Here is a 16,383-nt window from a genome sequence, read left to right on the forward strand (position 1 = left end):
AAATAACTTACCTAAACAGGGCTGCCTTCAGATGTCTTCTAAATGTCAGATAGATGTTTCCTTGACATCTGATGGGAGGCTGTTCCACAGGGTGGGTGCCACCCCTGAGAAGGCCCTTTGCCTGGTTCCCTGTAACTTCACTTCTCGCGGGGAGGGAACCACCAGAAGGCCCTCAGGCACTGGACCTCAGTGTCCGGGCTGAACAATGAGGGTGGAGAGGCTCCTTCAGGTCTACTGGGCTTAGGCCATTTAGGGCTTTAAAGGTTAGTACCAACACTTTGAATTGTGCTTGGAAATGTCCTGGGAGCCAATGTAGGTCTTTCAGGACTGGTGTTATATGGACTCGGCGGCCGCTCCCAGTCCCCAGTCTGGCTGCCGCATTCTGGATTAGTTGCAGTTTCCGGGTCACCTTCAAAGGTAGCCCCACGTAGAGCGCATGGCAGTAGTCCAAGCAGGAGATAAGCAGAGCATGCACCACTCTGGCCAGATAGTCTGCAGGCAGGTGGCCCCAGATGTGGCTTGGCTCCTCCCGCAGGGGCTCCTACCTGCAAAGAGATGGAAGGTTCTTGTCTGTGTGGCACTTGAGAGAGTTTTTTTCGGCGGGTGGGGTGGTCCTGGTACAAAGCATGGACCAGGTCAGCTCATTAAGAAGAGTGGCTTGTTGCCATCCTCGTTAAGCCTCGTTATGTCACGGAGACTCCTTTGCCATTGCCTTTTGGGGAACCAGGAGGAGGGAGAGGCTTGGTGTACATATCTGAAGTTGCATTAAAAAGGAAGAAAGACCCAGGACTAATCTATACTGGAGGGTTATAATTTTATAAATGCGTTATAAAAATATGACACCAGGGGGTGCTGTACAGCAGCCAATGGAAAATTGCGTTGAGAGCTACAGTGCTACCTCGGTTTACGAACAGAATCCTTTCCGGAAGTCCATTCTTAAACCGAAACCGTTCTTAAACCAAGGCGCACTTTCCCCAATGAGGCCTCCCGTCGCCAGTGCCCTTCCACCGTTCAGCTTCCATTCTTAAACCGAGGTAAAGTTCACAAACCGGGACACTACTTCTGGTTTTGCGGAGTTCGTAAACCGAATAGTTCGTAAACAGGGCTGTTCTTAAACTGAGCTACCACCTGATATAACTTTTTTTTCTTAGCACTTTTTTTTAGATCAGTGTAGATCCAGCCCCAGGCATATTAAGCATGTTTGAACCATAATCTGGAATGATGTCTGAGTACAATGCAAATTTGCATATTTGACCCCGAGAATATCTTAAAAGTTGAACCCTGACCTTTTTATCGAGGGCTTTGAGGACATCCAGCCCATGATAAGCACCCATAAGTTCCATTAATTTCAATGGCGGAGCATTGATGCTGGTGGCGCTTAAACATGCTTAACTCTGACTGCATTGGGCCATTGAAACCTGCATTTCTACAGTGGTACCTTGGTTCTCAAACTTAATACGTTCTGGAAGTCGTTCCAAAACCAAAGCATTCCAAAACCGAGGCACGCTTTCCCATAGAAAGTAATGCAAAATGGATTAATCTGTTCCAGACTTTAAAAAGCAACCCCTAAAACAGCAATTTAACATGGATTTTACTCTCTAACGAGACCATTGATCCATAACATGAAAGCAATAATCCATGTACTGTATTGTAAAATAAATAAGACAGAATTGTAGATGATAAAAATTAAAATAATTATTATTTCTTACCTGCACTGATGGTAGTCATTGTTTGGATGGGGGGCTTTTATCCATTTCTGAAGTCACACACACACAATCAATCAGTAGCTGAACTGGATTCCACACAGTCACAAAAACAAATGAACTGAAAAAGTCTCAAAACAAAAATGCAAAATAAATAACAAAAACAAAAGCGTCAAACTGAATATTCTCCGGAATTCTATTTGACTTCCAAAATGTTCAAAAACCAAGGTGCAGCTTCTGATTGTTGCAGGCGCCCTGGAAACAATAGCCGACAGCTGCATCGAACGTTCAGCTTCCGAAAAACGTTAGAAAACCGGAACACTTACTTCCGGGTTTGGGGCGTTTGAGAACCAAGGTACCACTGTATTTGAAGAGTGAGCCATGGGCAAAATAACATGCCTCACTGTAAGAGAAGCCTGCATGTGTCGTCCGTCCGTCCCCCCGCCCCGCTGTGGCCCTTCTTGTGCTCAGTGACCCATCACACCGCCACCTGTGTGAATGGAGGGCCTTTGGCTGGGCATGCTCAGAAGCTCTTCTGGGTTTCCGATGGCCAGGGGTGGGGTGGGGTGGGGTGGGGTGGGGGGCAGCCTTCCAAGCACAGTCATGGTGGGGGTCTGCATGCATGTGCCCCCTCCCCCTTCACATTTCTATGAATGCATAAACGCGTCGGCGTCTTCCCTGCCTGTATTTTACTTATCAATAAAAATACCTTATTAAAAAATATCCAAGCGGTTTACAATAAAAAAATACATAAAATCATGCTGTTCTTAAAAAGTTAAAAAACAGGCACCGATTAAGCACTGTGGAAAGATGTATTCTTAATTGCCTGCATAGGCCTGGGGGAATTGAAAGGTTTTCAGCAGGCATTTAAAAGTTAAAGCAAAAGGCATCAGGGGGTGTGATTCATCCTGGCTGCAGCAGCTGAGCCCCCTTCTCCTTTGCTTTTCACATCAAAGGCTGCAGCAGTGACCTGGAATCAGAGAAGAGACCCCCGAGGGTCATCTAGCCCAACCCCCTGCAGTGCAGGAATCACAGCTAGAGAATGCCTAGTAGGTAGGGGTGCCACCTTTGTTCTGGCCAAATACAGGACCAGGCGGAGTGGCTGGGGAGAAGGTCTCCCCGCCCCCATGCTAAAGTGACTTCAGAGCAATCCATTATAATCTATGGCAGCCAAACAGGATGGCCCTGCTTCAGTCTCTCTCTCTCTCTCTCTCTCTCTCTCTCTCTCTCTCTCTCTCTCTCTCTCTCTCTCTCTCTCTCTCACACACACACACACACACACTTGTAAATTTGTCTGTGCTTGGCTACCCAGAGCTTAAATACATGACCTTCCACAAACCCTTTCAATACAAGACATAGCATTTTGTCGTGAAATACAGGACAAAACTGTTGCAATACAGGACACCGCATCATTTTGCATTGAAATACAGGGAAATCCTGCATTGTGCAAGGAAGGAGAGTCCATCACATTTGCAGGGAGTCTGTTTCTCTATTGAATGGCTCTTGCTTCCCAACCTTCTCTGACCCCATCTTTCTCTCCCTCTCCCTCTCCCTCTCCCTCTTCCTCTCCCTCTCCCTCCCCCCCCCCCACTTTTCCCACCACCTTCCCATCTGCCTCTTCTCAGATGGTGGCACAAGGCAGGATTTGCTCAGTCGAATCCCCTGGGGCTCATTGCAGCTGAGGCAGCCTCTGATCAGGTTGCTCCTCTGCAGGCGCGTCACATTGTGGCTTTGTGAACTAAGCAGAGGCCTGACTCTGAGGCTGATCCGGGCTGTTGCTTCTGAAGGTTAAGGGGTGATATGATAGCCATGTTTAAATATATAAAAGGATGTCATACAAAGGAGGGAGAAAGGTTGTTTTCTGCTGCTCCAGAGAAGCGGACACGGAGCAATGGATTCAAACTACAAGAAAGAAGATTCCACCTAAACATTAGGAAGAACTTCCTGACAGTAAGAGCTGTTCGGCAGTGGAATTTGCTGCCAAGGAGTGTGGTGGAGTCTCCTTCTTTGGAGGTCTTTAAGCAGAGGCTTGACAGCCATCTGTCAGGAATGCTTTGATGGTGTTTCCTGCTTGGCAGGGGGTTGGACTGGATGGCCCTTGTGGTCTCTTCCAACTCTATGATTCTATGAATATAAGTTTCTGGGAGAAAGTGCTCTTGTCCCCAAATCCTGCTTGCAAGTTTTCCATCATGGGCCTTTAGTTGGCCTCTGTGAGAACAGGATACAGTAGTGGACCCAAGGGGCCCTTGCCCTGATGTAGCTTGAGGGCTCTCCACATGTTCTTATAGAACCTCCAGGTCCAGTGGCAGTCTATCCAGATTCCTGGGTTCTTAGGAAGCTGGACTAGATGGGCTGTTGGCCTGATCCAGCATCCTCTTCTGGGGTCCTTATTTCATGCTGACTTCCATAGGAGCCAACTCCCAGGGGCCAAGGTCCCTTCACCCCCCCCCCAAATAAAATATTTGAGGAGCCTCCCCCTCTAAAGTTGATGGGCATTGCCATTCAGATGCTGTGTGTGCACTGCATCATGTGATCAATCATGCAGGTGGGTGGGGCATACCTGGGCTCCCCCAATATTTTATTCAAGTTGGCATCCCTGCTGACTTTTATTTCAAGGTGCCGGCAGAAAAAAAGTGGGTGTAGCTATTAGGGCTGCTGCCCTTGCCTCAATTTACTGGCGCCGCCCAGCGACACAGCCCCCTCGCTCCCTTTCCTGCAACCTCTCCAGGGTGGTATGGCTGCCCCATCTTCTATTTTTACTCTGCCGTGGTCTGGGTGACCTTTTGTTTCTTCCCTCGATGGTAGATCAGCCCCGATGTTTCCAATGAGGGCTATGCGAAAGGGAGATCCAGGGCGTTTGGCACTGAGAGGCAGAGGGAAAATCAAGAGAAGGATTTGGTGCTGCATAATCTCCTTTGGGTGCTGAGAAAGCAGCATCTCCCCCGCACCCCTCCTTCCCTTTAAACCAGCGGTTCCCAAACTATTTTGGGGGTGCCCACCTCCTTGGCTGCACAAACTCACCCACAGCGCCCCTCCAACCTTGCAAAAAGCATTACTGTATCGAGAACAGCGGTTTGCATGACCCACCATAACACCCACAGCAGTTCCAATTAATTGCACATTTATTCAGATCCAGTCAAAAGTATTTAGTTTAATTCAACAGAACTGAAGCTCTCGATCCAGGAATAGCGGCTTTCTAAGGTCTGGTGGACCCCTCCAGCACCCCCCTGCCACCCCCTTGCTTCTTAGTCCTCCCCCCCCCAGAGAATCCCTTCAACCCCATGGGTGGAACCACTCCCTATTTGGCAGCCGGCCTCAGCCCCTCCAGGACCTCAAGACTTAGTGGTTGCCCAGGGAGCTGGGCTGGGAGGGCCTCAGGGATTGGGACTTGGCCACACTTCTGTCCCCCCCACCCCCAGTTGCAGATCCAGACCCCAGTTCTCTTCCTTTTCCAATCCGCTGGTAGTGGCACTCTGGATGCTGAGCCAGACTTCCTGGGACTCCTGATCTGACACAAAGATCAAGGCAGGAGACTTGCAAACAAGCCGTGGCGCTGAGCGACTGTTGTCTCCCGCCGAGCATGTGAGCAAATATTTGCGAGAATATTTGCTAGCTGCTTTTTACAATCTGTGGTGGGCGGTAGGGGGGAGACGCTGACAGACACTCGTGAAGCAGGCCTGATGGCCTCCGTGCCCTTGATATGTGCCAGAGCAGCTGGAGCCAGACTCTGCCAGGTTGGAGGTCCACAAAGCCAGTCAGAGAGGGCAAGGAGGTTCCAGCGGCTTCCTCCTTGCTGCCCGGCTGAGCACAGCAGGGACTTGTCAGGGTCTTTTTGCCTCTGATGCAAAATACCTGCTCATTAAGAGCAACATGAAAGGTGGGAAGCTTGTTAATTGGACCTTCAGTCTGCCAGGATCTCCCTTGCAAGTCTCTGGGGCTTAGAGGGAAGGTTGCGGCCAGGATCCGGCTTGCTGGCTGTTCTTTTAACTTTATCCTACGGTTCCACAAAGCCAGAACTGGCTGGGCCGGATGCTGCCGGTGGCCTTTCTCAGAGAGTGGCATCACCTGCTGCCACCGCCCCGCACACTTTGGACCAAGGCGTGGCTTCCGACTGGCTGCAGGATCTTCCTGCACTCAATTGGAAGCTGCGTCGGAAGTCTGGCTTACGGAAAACATTCACAAACTTCACGTTTGGGAGCCAATTTGTTCAGGAGCCAAGCCATTCGACAACCAAGGACCAAGGTACCACTGTACCGGGGGCTTCCTTCTGGGGGTGTCCTGGGGTCTGTGCCCACCTGGCATGATTCAGAGCAGCCCCCATCCTGTCGCCACCAAAAGCCTTTGATTCCCACTTCAACCATTAAATGAGATTGATTTGATTCCCTGCCTTCTTCCTGACACAGTAGAACTTCGGTTTTCAAACGTAATCCATTCCAGAAGACCGACTTCCGAAACATCCGGAAACCAAAAATCAAAGGGCTGTCGACATTTTCAATGGGGGGCAGGGAGAGGAACATGCCTCGGGAACCGTTTGAGTTCCAAAAAAACGTTCAGAAACCAGAACACTTACTTCCAGGTTTGCAGTGTTTGGGAGCTGAAATGTTCAGCAACAGAGCTGTTCGAGAACCAAGGTTTGACTATATAGAGGTTCCTTTGCCAGGACTCTGCTGCTGCTGTGATGTGCATGCCCAGAGGGGCTGTGGAGGCAGCTGGGTTTTCCCTTGGCCTCTCTCTCTCTCTCTCTCTCTCTCTCTCTCTCTCTCTCTCTCTCTCTCTCTCTCTCTCTCTCTCTCTCTCTCTCGCAGTCGACATGGTCTGCAGTTGCCTGGGATGGTCTTCCTTCCCCATTTTCACCGGGAGCGGCAGCAGCAGCCTCTCCTGGCCTCCCTTCTAGCAAGAAGAGAAGAACCTAATGTTAAGGAGGGGGCGAATTCTGGGGTGAGAGACTACTCAACAGCCCAGCCTGTCGGGGTGCAAGTCCCCTGCGGATCCATGCAGTCAGTAAAAGAAGGAAGTTCCAGCCAAGTCATTTGGAGCAAAACAGCAGTCAGTAGACCATGATCTTTAATGTTGCACAACAGGTCCCCCCCAGGAGTAAGAACCCTGAGCATGGGGTCTTTTAAAACTTCCCTCTTTTCCCCAGAATACACTTCGAGAGGCATCACTGATACATCATCACTACATAACTGGCATGTCACAAATGGGGAGGGGTCTACAAGGGTTTAGGGACGTTGGTGGAGCTGTGGTCTAAACCACAGAGCCTCTTGGGCTTGTCGATCAGAAGGTCGGTGGTTCAAATCCCCACGACGGAGTGAGCTCCCGTTGCTCGGCCCCAGCTCCTGCCCACCTAGCAGTTCGAGAGCATGTCAAAGTGCAAGTAGATAAATAGGTACCGCTCCAGCAGGAAGGTAAATGGTGTTTCTGTGCGCTGCTCTGGTTTCGGTGTTCTGTTGTGCCAGAAGTGGCTTAGTCATGCTGGCCACATGACCTGGAAAAACTGTCTGCAGAGCGGACAAACGCTGGCTCCCTCAGCCTATAGAGTGAGATGAGCACACAACCCCAGAGTTGTCCGTGACTGGACGTAACTGTCAGGGGTCCTTTACCTTTATACAAGGGTTACAAAAGTTCAACATTAGGTCACTTGATCAGACACCTTTCCCAACACCTCTTAAGTCCTCATCACCAAAAGAACAATAAAACTCTTGACATCTCCTTGCCCTCAGGATTTGTCTGGAGATGGACTTTCAGAACACCTGACTGGCTAAACTGCCTCTGTGGATGTCTATTGTTGCCCCCCCTGGTCACTCCCTGGGTGGGCTGCCCTGTATGTGCTCTCACGCTTGGGGAATAATGGCGGGATGCCCTGTTCCTGCTGCCTATGTGATTTCCTGCTTCTTGGTTCATAGAAGGAGTTGGAGCCCAAATTCACCTTTCTTTAAGGGCCAAAATGGCGTTGGAATGAGGAGAGTCGGTTAAACTAAAGTATGGATTTTCTACGAATTTATAAAGCTAGGTATCTTCCCTGAGCTGTCAAGTCGAAAGGATACATTTGTAACCATTGTAACAACTTTAAATATGTGCGGGGGGGGGCGCCATGTCATTTCAGTAACACGAAGAAGAAGAAGAAGAAGCTGGATCCGACCCGTGGCCCATCTCTCCCAGCAGCCTGTTCTCACAGCAGCCAACCACATGCAGAACATGGGCTACCAGAGTTTTTGCACAAGAGCAACCCTCCAATCTCCTTGCCTTGGAGCGCTTTTGCTGCTCTGGGTCTGGGCAGAGCCCCCGCTGTGCAAAGCCCCTTATTTGAGCATGCAAATCGCTGCTGCTATTGCATTATTCTTCGAAGCTTCAAAGCCCTCTCTCATTTCGGCAGCGTCCTGGCAGGAGTGCCATCAAGGCCTTTGTGTGCAGCTGTTGCAAAAGCCTCTGGCTTTCTGTTCCTATCCTGGGAGTCCTCCCCCCCCCCCCCGCTTGTGCAGTTGTTGTTTGGTGTGGCTTTCAGAGCTCAGCATTGTCTAAGGATTACTAGCACTGTGTTGCACTTCAGAGACATAAAAGGCAGGGATGGGGAAAACAGCGAGCCGAGTTTGTCAAGCCGAGTTTGTCAGGCTCCGCGCAGCCCTTGAAAGCCAAATCCTGCTTCTGCTGTCCCCTCCTTGCTCCTACTGAGCTCACTTGGTGCAGCTGCTTCCAGTTCAGAACACAGGCAAGGCAGATGAAGGAAGAAGGGGCAGCTTTGCTTTGCCCATCCTGGGCTCCCTTCCTGAGCAGAAGGGGAGGTCCTGGCCTCCAAGTATATGTGGCTGGGGTTGGAAAATCCAGCCAGCCAGCCCCTGAGTGGGTGGGCTGCAGGCAGGGGTGGCCTGTCCCTTTCTGCCACCTGTGGAAAAATGAAGCATGGGTTGGGGGAATTCCACTGCACATAAACCCAAAGGGGCTTACAAGATTGCCAAAAGGCCGTATCTCACAATAAAGCAAGGGAAAAACAATTCAGTTAACAAGCAAGAGTGCTAAATGCATGAAACCACAATGAAAGCTTGGCAGGTTCCCTGATGTGTAAAAGGGTGGGAAGTGGGACTCCACACTCTCTGCAACATTTCACAAAAAAAGTGGGCTTGCAGAACAGACACCGGAACATCAGAGCTGACCCAGCAAAAGATCCTTCTGCAAGCCGGTTTTGCAAAAAGCCAGCTGGTCTTGACCATCTGCCCGATGCAGCACAACCACAATGCTCTATTCTGCTTTGGTCAGAGCCCACCTGGGGTCCTGTGTCCTTTTCTGGGTACCATAATATAAAAAAGATGTTGACAAGCTGGAATTTGCACAGATAATCAAGGGTCTGGAAACCCAGCCTTCTGAGGAATGGCTGAGGGAACTGGTGGTGTTTAGTCTGGAAAAGAGGAGATTATACATCCATATCCCCCCCCTTTATTTCCTTTCCTTAATTCAAACTCTGATCAAGATGGCTTACAACATAAAAAAATACATACAGTAATTGCAGACATAGTAAAGTAGCCGTAAGCAAGAAATAAAACCCATCAAAATATGCAATTGAATTGAACAATTGCCACGTGAATCATGATCTCTAAAAATAAAGATGCAAAAAAATTGACATCAACAACAGCAGCAAAGCCCCCTAAACAACCCCCAGCCCAAGAGTCTGTTCAGCAGTCTCAGCTTTTGCAGCTGGAGTCTGTCAGGTTCCCCCCCCCCCCAAGGCCAGGTAGGGAAAGGCCTGGGCCACCACAGACCCATTGGCCTTTCCAGGGAACAGCCTGGAGCCACTTCTTGGAGCCTGGAAATCATGGCCACATCCCCACATAGGACTGGAATGGCTCTTCCACAAAGCCAGGATGGTGAACTGGGCAAAACCTTTTTATTGGGGGGGGGCAGAGGTAGAGAAAACCAGGTGCTCCTGTATCTTTAACATGTGACATGCAGAAATCCAGCAGGTTAAACCTTTTCGACTGTGAAATGTAAGGACGTGGGTGGCGCTGTGGGTTAAACCACAGAGCCTAGGGCTTGCCGATCAGAAGGTCAGCAGTTCGAATCCCCACGATGGGGTGAGCTCCTGTTGCTCGGTCCCTGCTCCTGCCCACCTAACAGTTCAAAAGCAAGTCAAAGTGCAAGTAGATAAATAGGTACCGCTACCGCTGAGAGCCAGTGTGGTGTAGTGGTTAAGAGTGGTAGACTCGTAATCTGGGGAACCGGGTTCGCGTCCCCACTCCTCTACATGCAGCTGCTGGGTGACCTTGGGCTAGTCACACTTCTCTGAAGTCTCTCAGCCCCACCCACCTCACAGGGTGTTTGTTGTGGGGGAGGAGGGGAAAGGAGATTGTTAGCCGCTTTGAGACTCCTTCGGGTAGTGATAAAGCGGGATATCAAATCCAAACTCTTCTTCTTCTTCTTCTACAGTGGGAAGGTAAACGGCGTTTCCGTGCGCTGCTCTGGTTCGCCAGAAATGGCTTTGTCATGCTGGCCACATGACCTGGAAGCTGTATGCCAGCTCCCTCGGCCAGTAAAGCGAGATGAGTGCCACAACCCCAGAGTTGTCCGTGACTGGACCTAATGGTCAGGGGTACATTTACCTTTACCTTTACTGTGGAAATACAACTATGGGAAAAGTTTTCCTTGTTGGCAATTTGTCTGAAATCTGGTTACTTCCCCCCGTCCCCCACTCTGTCCGCCCCATTCAAGCGTCCCATCACAACCAAGGACACAGCGAAATATAAACCGTTCAGGGCTGGGGTTGTGAAAAGAAGTTGTCTCAAGAGTCTTCAACATCTTGCGTGTTTTTACTGCAGAACATCCTCACCGAGGGAAGTCATAGATATGTTAGAAAAGTCATCTCTGTAGGGGTTTGCTAATGAAAAGCTGTGCTCAAAATGCTCAGGCCACGCAGTGTGTGAAGGGCAGTATCAGATTATTCCTGTAATTCCACCATTCCCTCCACGGTGCCCAGATAATTTTAGCTACATGTTTGCATTGGTCCCTGGAGCCAACATAAAATCACGCCGAGTCCCTCTGAGCGCCAGCTGGCTCCACCATCTCCCGCCCGCCCGCCTTTGCTCAGGAACCTGGGCATAAAGGAGCATAAAGAAGCATTGTCTCCCCCCCACTGATGAGGACAAAACTTGGGGTGCGGTACGTAGGCCGTTTCCCAACTTCGCCAGCGCCTAGCCCTCCAGGTTCTGAACCTGGTCAGGTTCAAGGAAGAGACCACGGCCAGGCAAACTGAAGTACAACAACCGCTAGGAAGCCTGATCATTTATTGCTGCAACAAGGTTCCAATTCCCCAGCCAAAACAAGGAAGAAGCAGCCCAGAACAAAGGGCACATGGCTTCTTAAGAGTTCCCACAATTTCCCACAGTACATTTTGCACAGCACCATGAAAACATCGTAGGTCTGTCACAGAAAAGGTGTGGCTTCGAGAACTGGACATGTCCCTGTTCCATCCTGCCTGGTTCAAGTACTCACTTCACACAAGTCATTGGAAGTATTCATACATCCCGTTGTCAGGAAGGAATCCCATACCTTCTCACCTTTACAGGTATTTGTTCTTCCTGAGTCTCATTTCCCTCTGACAACCCTTAGTCTGGTTCCTTTGTCTGGGCTGTTAACACCTGGTTTGGCTGCTGGGGGGGGGGGGGATGCTGAGGACCTGAGGATACATCTTGAGGATTATGGAGTCCCTGTTCCATTCAGGCCATGTGTCAGGTCCCCTCCCCTTACATCCCACAATTTTATTACCTTTTGGAACGAAATAAAACCATCTATTTTGGGTGAATTTTTGTGTTTCAGAAAATGGGGTTTCCTTGTCTTGTGGTGGTACTGGGAGCGCAGTATAGGTTGTCTAATGGAGGAAGATGTACAAAAAACAGTGGTATCTCTGTGCACATAACCCTGGGAGCCTTTGCTCTGGAGCTGTGGTTGTCGAGTCCTTATAGTGCAGCATGCAAGCTCAAGAGGCCAGCATTTCCGATGTGTTGGCTGGATACGCACACACCTTTTGTCCATAACACACATACCCAACCTCTGCTACATCTAGGCTTGTGGGGAGCTGTCTTAAAGAGAGCCAAAGCTGAGCCCACAGGAGGCAGAAATGGCCACCAACCTGGAGGGCTTTCAAAGTGGGTTTTTTAATGGCAGAGTGAGTTTGACTGTTGTTGTTGTTTAGTCGTTTAGTCGTGTCCGACTCTTCGTGACCCCATGGACCATAGCACGCCAGGCACTCCTGTCTTGCACTGCCTCCCGCAGTTTGGTCAAACTCATGTTTGTAGCTTCGAGAACACTGTCCAACCATCTCATCCTCGGTCGTCCCCTTCTCCTACTGCCCTCAATCTTTCCCAACATCAGGGTCTTTTCCAGGGAGTCTTCTCTTCTCATGAGGTGGCCAAAGTATTGGAGCCTCAGCTTCACGATCTGTCCTTCCAGTGAGCACTCAGGGCTGATTTCCTTCAGAATGGATAGGTTTGATCTTCTTGCAGTCCATGGGACTCTCAAGAGTCTCCTCCAGCACCATAATTCAAAAGCATCAATTCTTCGGCAATCAGCCTTCTTTATGGTCCAGCTCTCACTTCCATACATCACTACTGGGAAAACCATAGCTTTAACTATACGGACCTTTGTAGGCAAGGTGATGTCTCTGCTTTTTAAGATGCTGTCTAGGTTTGTCATTGCTTTTCTCCCAAGAAGCAGGCGTCTTTTAATTTCGTGGCTGCTGTCACCATCTGCAGTGATCAAGGAGCCCAAGAAAGTAAAATCTCTCACTGCCTCCATTCCTTCTCCTTCTATTTGCCAGGAGGTGATGGGACCAGTGGCCATGATCTTGGTTTTTTTGATGTTGAGCTTCAGACCATATTTTGCGCTCTCCTCTTTCACCCTCATTAAAAGCTTCTTTAATTCCTCCTCACTTTCTGCCATCAAGGTTGTGTCATCTGCATATCTGAGGTTGTTGATATTTCTTCCGGCAATCTTAATTCCGGCTTGGGATTCATCTAGTCCAGCCTTTCGCATGATGAATTCTGCATATAAGTTAAATAAGCAGGGAGACAATGCGCTGAGTTTGACTATGTGCTGCATGAAGAAGAATCCAGCAGAGTGCTGCCTACAGTGGCCTTGCAGGGTTTCAGACTCCCAGCCGTGCCTGGAGAGGCCAGCGGGATTCGAACCTGGGAGCTTCTGTTTGCAAGGCAGCCACTCAGCCCCTGAGCCATGGCCCTTCAGGGCTCCCGGAGGGGGGGAGGGCATTCCAGGCCTTACTACCGATCCAGGGACGTACATCCCTGCTTTCGCCAGGAGCTGCAGCCTGATGCCAACGCTGCCGGTGGAATTGCGACTCTGCAGCTGCGGTTGCCATGGCGGTTGGACGTTCCCCGCCTGCTTTGTCAGGTTGATGCTCTTAATTGGCCTCCAGCCGAGAGCCTAGAAATTAGCTGTGTAGAGGAGCGATCTGGTGGCAGGCGTGGCCTTCAATGGCGCACTCACCTGGGCGGAACTAGGGGCCCCAGGGTGGCTGAGCAGGAGCACCTGCCATTTCTGGGACCTGCCTTCAGATGAAGCTGCTGCCAGGATCATGCCCTTTGAGGAGACCTCCTTGCAGACAGGGGCCACTGGGGGTGGGGTGGGGAGACGCAGGGCTTGCCCCTTTCCCCTTGCTCCTTGGGGAATGGGGGGTTTGCTGGGATTGGCATAAAACGGGAACCTGATGTCTCCTGGGAGATGCTCCTTCTGGGGAAAGGGGCCTCTTGCAAAGTGGGGGCCTTTCAGCACCAATGGAGGAGACTGAGCAACGAGAACTCAGCCCTCCCCACGCCAGGAGATGTTTCTGTCTGGAAAAGTGTGCTGCAGTGGTCTGTCTGGGACCTGGGAGAACAGGGTTCAATTCCCCCCCACAATTTGGCCATGAACCTCACTGGGCGGCAGTCACTGCCTCTCTCAGCCTAACCTACCTCACAGGGTTGTTGTGGGGGTTAAATGGGGAGGAGAATGATAAATGCCGCCTGAAGCTCCTTGAAAAAAAAAAGTGGGCTATAGAGGCAATAAGAAAATGAGTGAGCGCCTTTTGTCTTCTCAGGCAAAGTTCTTTCTGACGCAGCCTCCTCTTCCCTTCCCTTCTTTTCTTTCAGGAGGGATGGCAGCCTCTGAGCCCAACCAGGGTGGCTGGACTGATGGGCGAATGGCGGATCTGTCGCTCCAAGGACATCCTGTGCGCCTGAGCTCCTGATGACAGGCGGTCCGGGAGGCTGGAGCCGGCCGGGCAGTGAACTTGAAGATTGCTTGAAAGTAAGTACTGCAACTCCCTCCCTCTTTGGTCAGGCCAAGCCGGGCTCTTCTGTGGACCTCCGGGGGCCACCAGAATTGTCAGGATATGGAGCTAAAGGACCCCCCTCGCTCTCCCCACACAAATCCTGGGCATGTGGCAGATGTTGCCTCCGGCACTCGCTCCCTCAAGTTCTGTTGCCGAATTAGGTTTGATGGTAAGACACAACTTCCCCGTTCCCCAAATTACCCTGTTTCTCATATTTTAAGACATACCCATAAAATAAGCCATAGCAGGATTTGTAAGCATTCGAGGAATATAAGCCATACCCCGAAAATAAGACATAGTGATAGGCACAGCAGCAATGCCGGCCGCGGCAGGAGGAGGAGGAAAAAAAATAGAAATACCTTGAAAATAAGCCATCGTGTGTTTTTTGAGGAAAAAATAAATATAAGACGTGTCTTATAATATGAGAAACACGGTAAGGGGAAATTGCTGTGAAGGGAGATTTGAGCCTGTGCGTGCATCAGCAAAGCTCCGCCGCGAATGCAAAGCACTCCCCCCCCCAAAAGGTCACCGCACCCAAGATGAAACCCACCCACCCACCCCACCCAGGGCTGTGTTTTGTTTTGGAGTTAATTTGCATTTTAAGCTCCTGCGATTCAATCCGCCGCAGCACACCTGCCTCGTTTGCCAGCGAGTAATTAGATTGCTGTTCGGGCGTCTTGCACTTCTCCGCTCTCTCGGAGCTCGATTCCGTTTTATGTTGAGGGTTTCAATTAAGCTATTAACACATTTTATGATTCAGAAAATTGCAAAAAAGAAAAAAAGTTCATTCTCTTCCAGCGAGTGAACTCAAAGGCATTTTGTATCTGTCCAGGAGGCAGGGAAAGAAGCTGAGGTGCGCTTCAGCTGACCTGGGCAATTCTGTGCGTCTGCCAGAGGAGACAACATTGCCGCCTTCTGTAGTTTGCTGGGCTTGTCATATGAAGCAGAGCACACAGGTGCTCACCTGAGCTATGGGGAGGGCTACCCCAGGGCCATCTTTACCCGGAGTTGCAAGGGGTGCGGGGCACCCCAGCGCCGAATTCGGGGGGGGGCACCAAATGTATACCTACTGTATACCAATCCCTCTCAATCGGCAGCAGTGAAAATCAATGGAGCGAAAGTCCCCACCCCCCTCATCCATTGCTCTGTTACTCCGTAGCGTCAAATATTCCCGACGACTCAGGAAACAAAAGTAGTTATTTCCGCTGCGTCCTTGTTACAGGTGAGCGGATTTCCCTCCCCTCAAAAAGCTCAACAACTTTGAGTTCGTCTCCCCTAAATGTGGGGGCGCTGGGCGGATCTTTGCACCCCGGCGGTGCATACGCTAAAAATGGCCCTGGGCGACAATGTGGGGAGGGGAGGCACTTGTGGGGTGTTTCCTGTGGGTGCTTATGGGGGGGGCAGAAGGCAATGGTTCCTTTTTCTTTTTCTAATAATATTTTCATTAAGTTTTCAACAAAAATAACAAAATTAAAAAACAACCAACCACCACCACCACAAACTACACACACACACACACACACACACCAGCAGTATCAAATCCATAAAATGAGATTCTCTGAGCCCGGTGACTTCCCTCCCCCCTCCAGTGCCTTAAATTTCCTTTTCAAATGCATATCATTTCCATTCCAAATTATTTTTTCTACCTCAAATTCCCTATACTACTTTTAAGATTACAAGTGTTCTTAAAATCCTGCCAACCTGTTTATAAGACTTTTGCAAATACATGATAAACATTTCCCATTCTTTTTAAATTTCTCATTGTCTTGATTTCTGAGCTTTCCAGTTAGTTTCGCCTTTTCAGCGTAGTCCATTAACTTGGTTTGCCAGTCTTCTTTGGTCGGGGACTGCTTCCTCTTTCCATCTGATTTCTGCCCCCGCCCCCTGCCTTTGAACTGGATGCCAATTCCTACAAGTTGCTTTGCGGTTCTCACAGGCCTGGGCCTGGGAAGACCATCCTTTGTGTCAGATATTGTAAAGGCAGTTGCCGGCGGTTTCTGCTGCATAACCACCAGCTAGCTTGCTGTTAGCATCATGTTGCTGCTGTTGGCTTCCATCTGTCTCAAGAGACAATGGATTGTGCCTCCGAGGGTGAAGTCAAATTGCTGGAGAATCGCAGCCCCTGCCTTCCTTGCTTTTTTGCTGCAACCCAATCGCTGCATTTTGCTGCATTTGCATCACCAAAGTGATCTCCACAGGGCTGCCCCCCTGGTGGGGTCCAAAGGATATCAGAGCAAAATGCTGGGCTGCAGGAATTGCCGAAAGGAGGCATACAAAATGCCACCCAACCGCCTTAGGGACCCCCCTGTGGACTAGTGTAAGCTTTACTCCTTAGCCTTCTCTTCCCCCAAAGACATCTCGCAAGGC

The 16,383-nt window shown here is 50.1% G+C and overlaps 1 protein-coding gene across 1 annotated transcript in view; it reads left to right on the plus strand.

Annotated features, from left to right (window-relative positions):
- LRFN3 (leucine rich repeat and fibronectin type III domain containing 3) overlaps window positions 1–16,383 on the plus strand; it is a 60,450-nt gene that overhangs the window by 21,493 nt on the left and 22,574 nt on the right. The window contains exon 2 of the mRNA XM_035118523.2: window positions 13,835–13,991. The gene's annotated coding sequence lies outside the window, so the exon portion shown is untranslated. The remainder of the gene's footprint in view (window positions 1–13,834; window positions 13,992–16,383) is intronic.

Source organism: Zootoca vivipara, chromosome 6 (assembly GCF_963506605.1).
Source record: "Zootoca vivipara chromosome 6, rZooViv1.1, whole genome shotgun sequence".
NCBI lineage: Eukaryota > Metazoa > Chordata > Lepidosauria > Squamata > Lacertidae > Zootoca > Zootoca vivipara.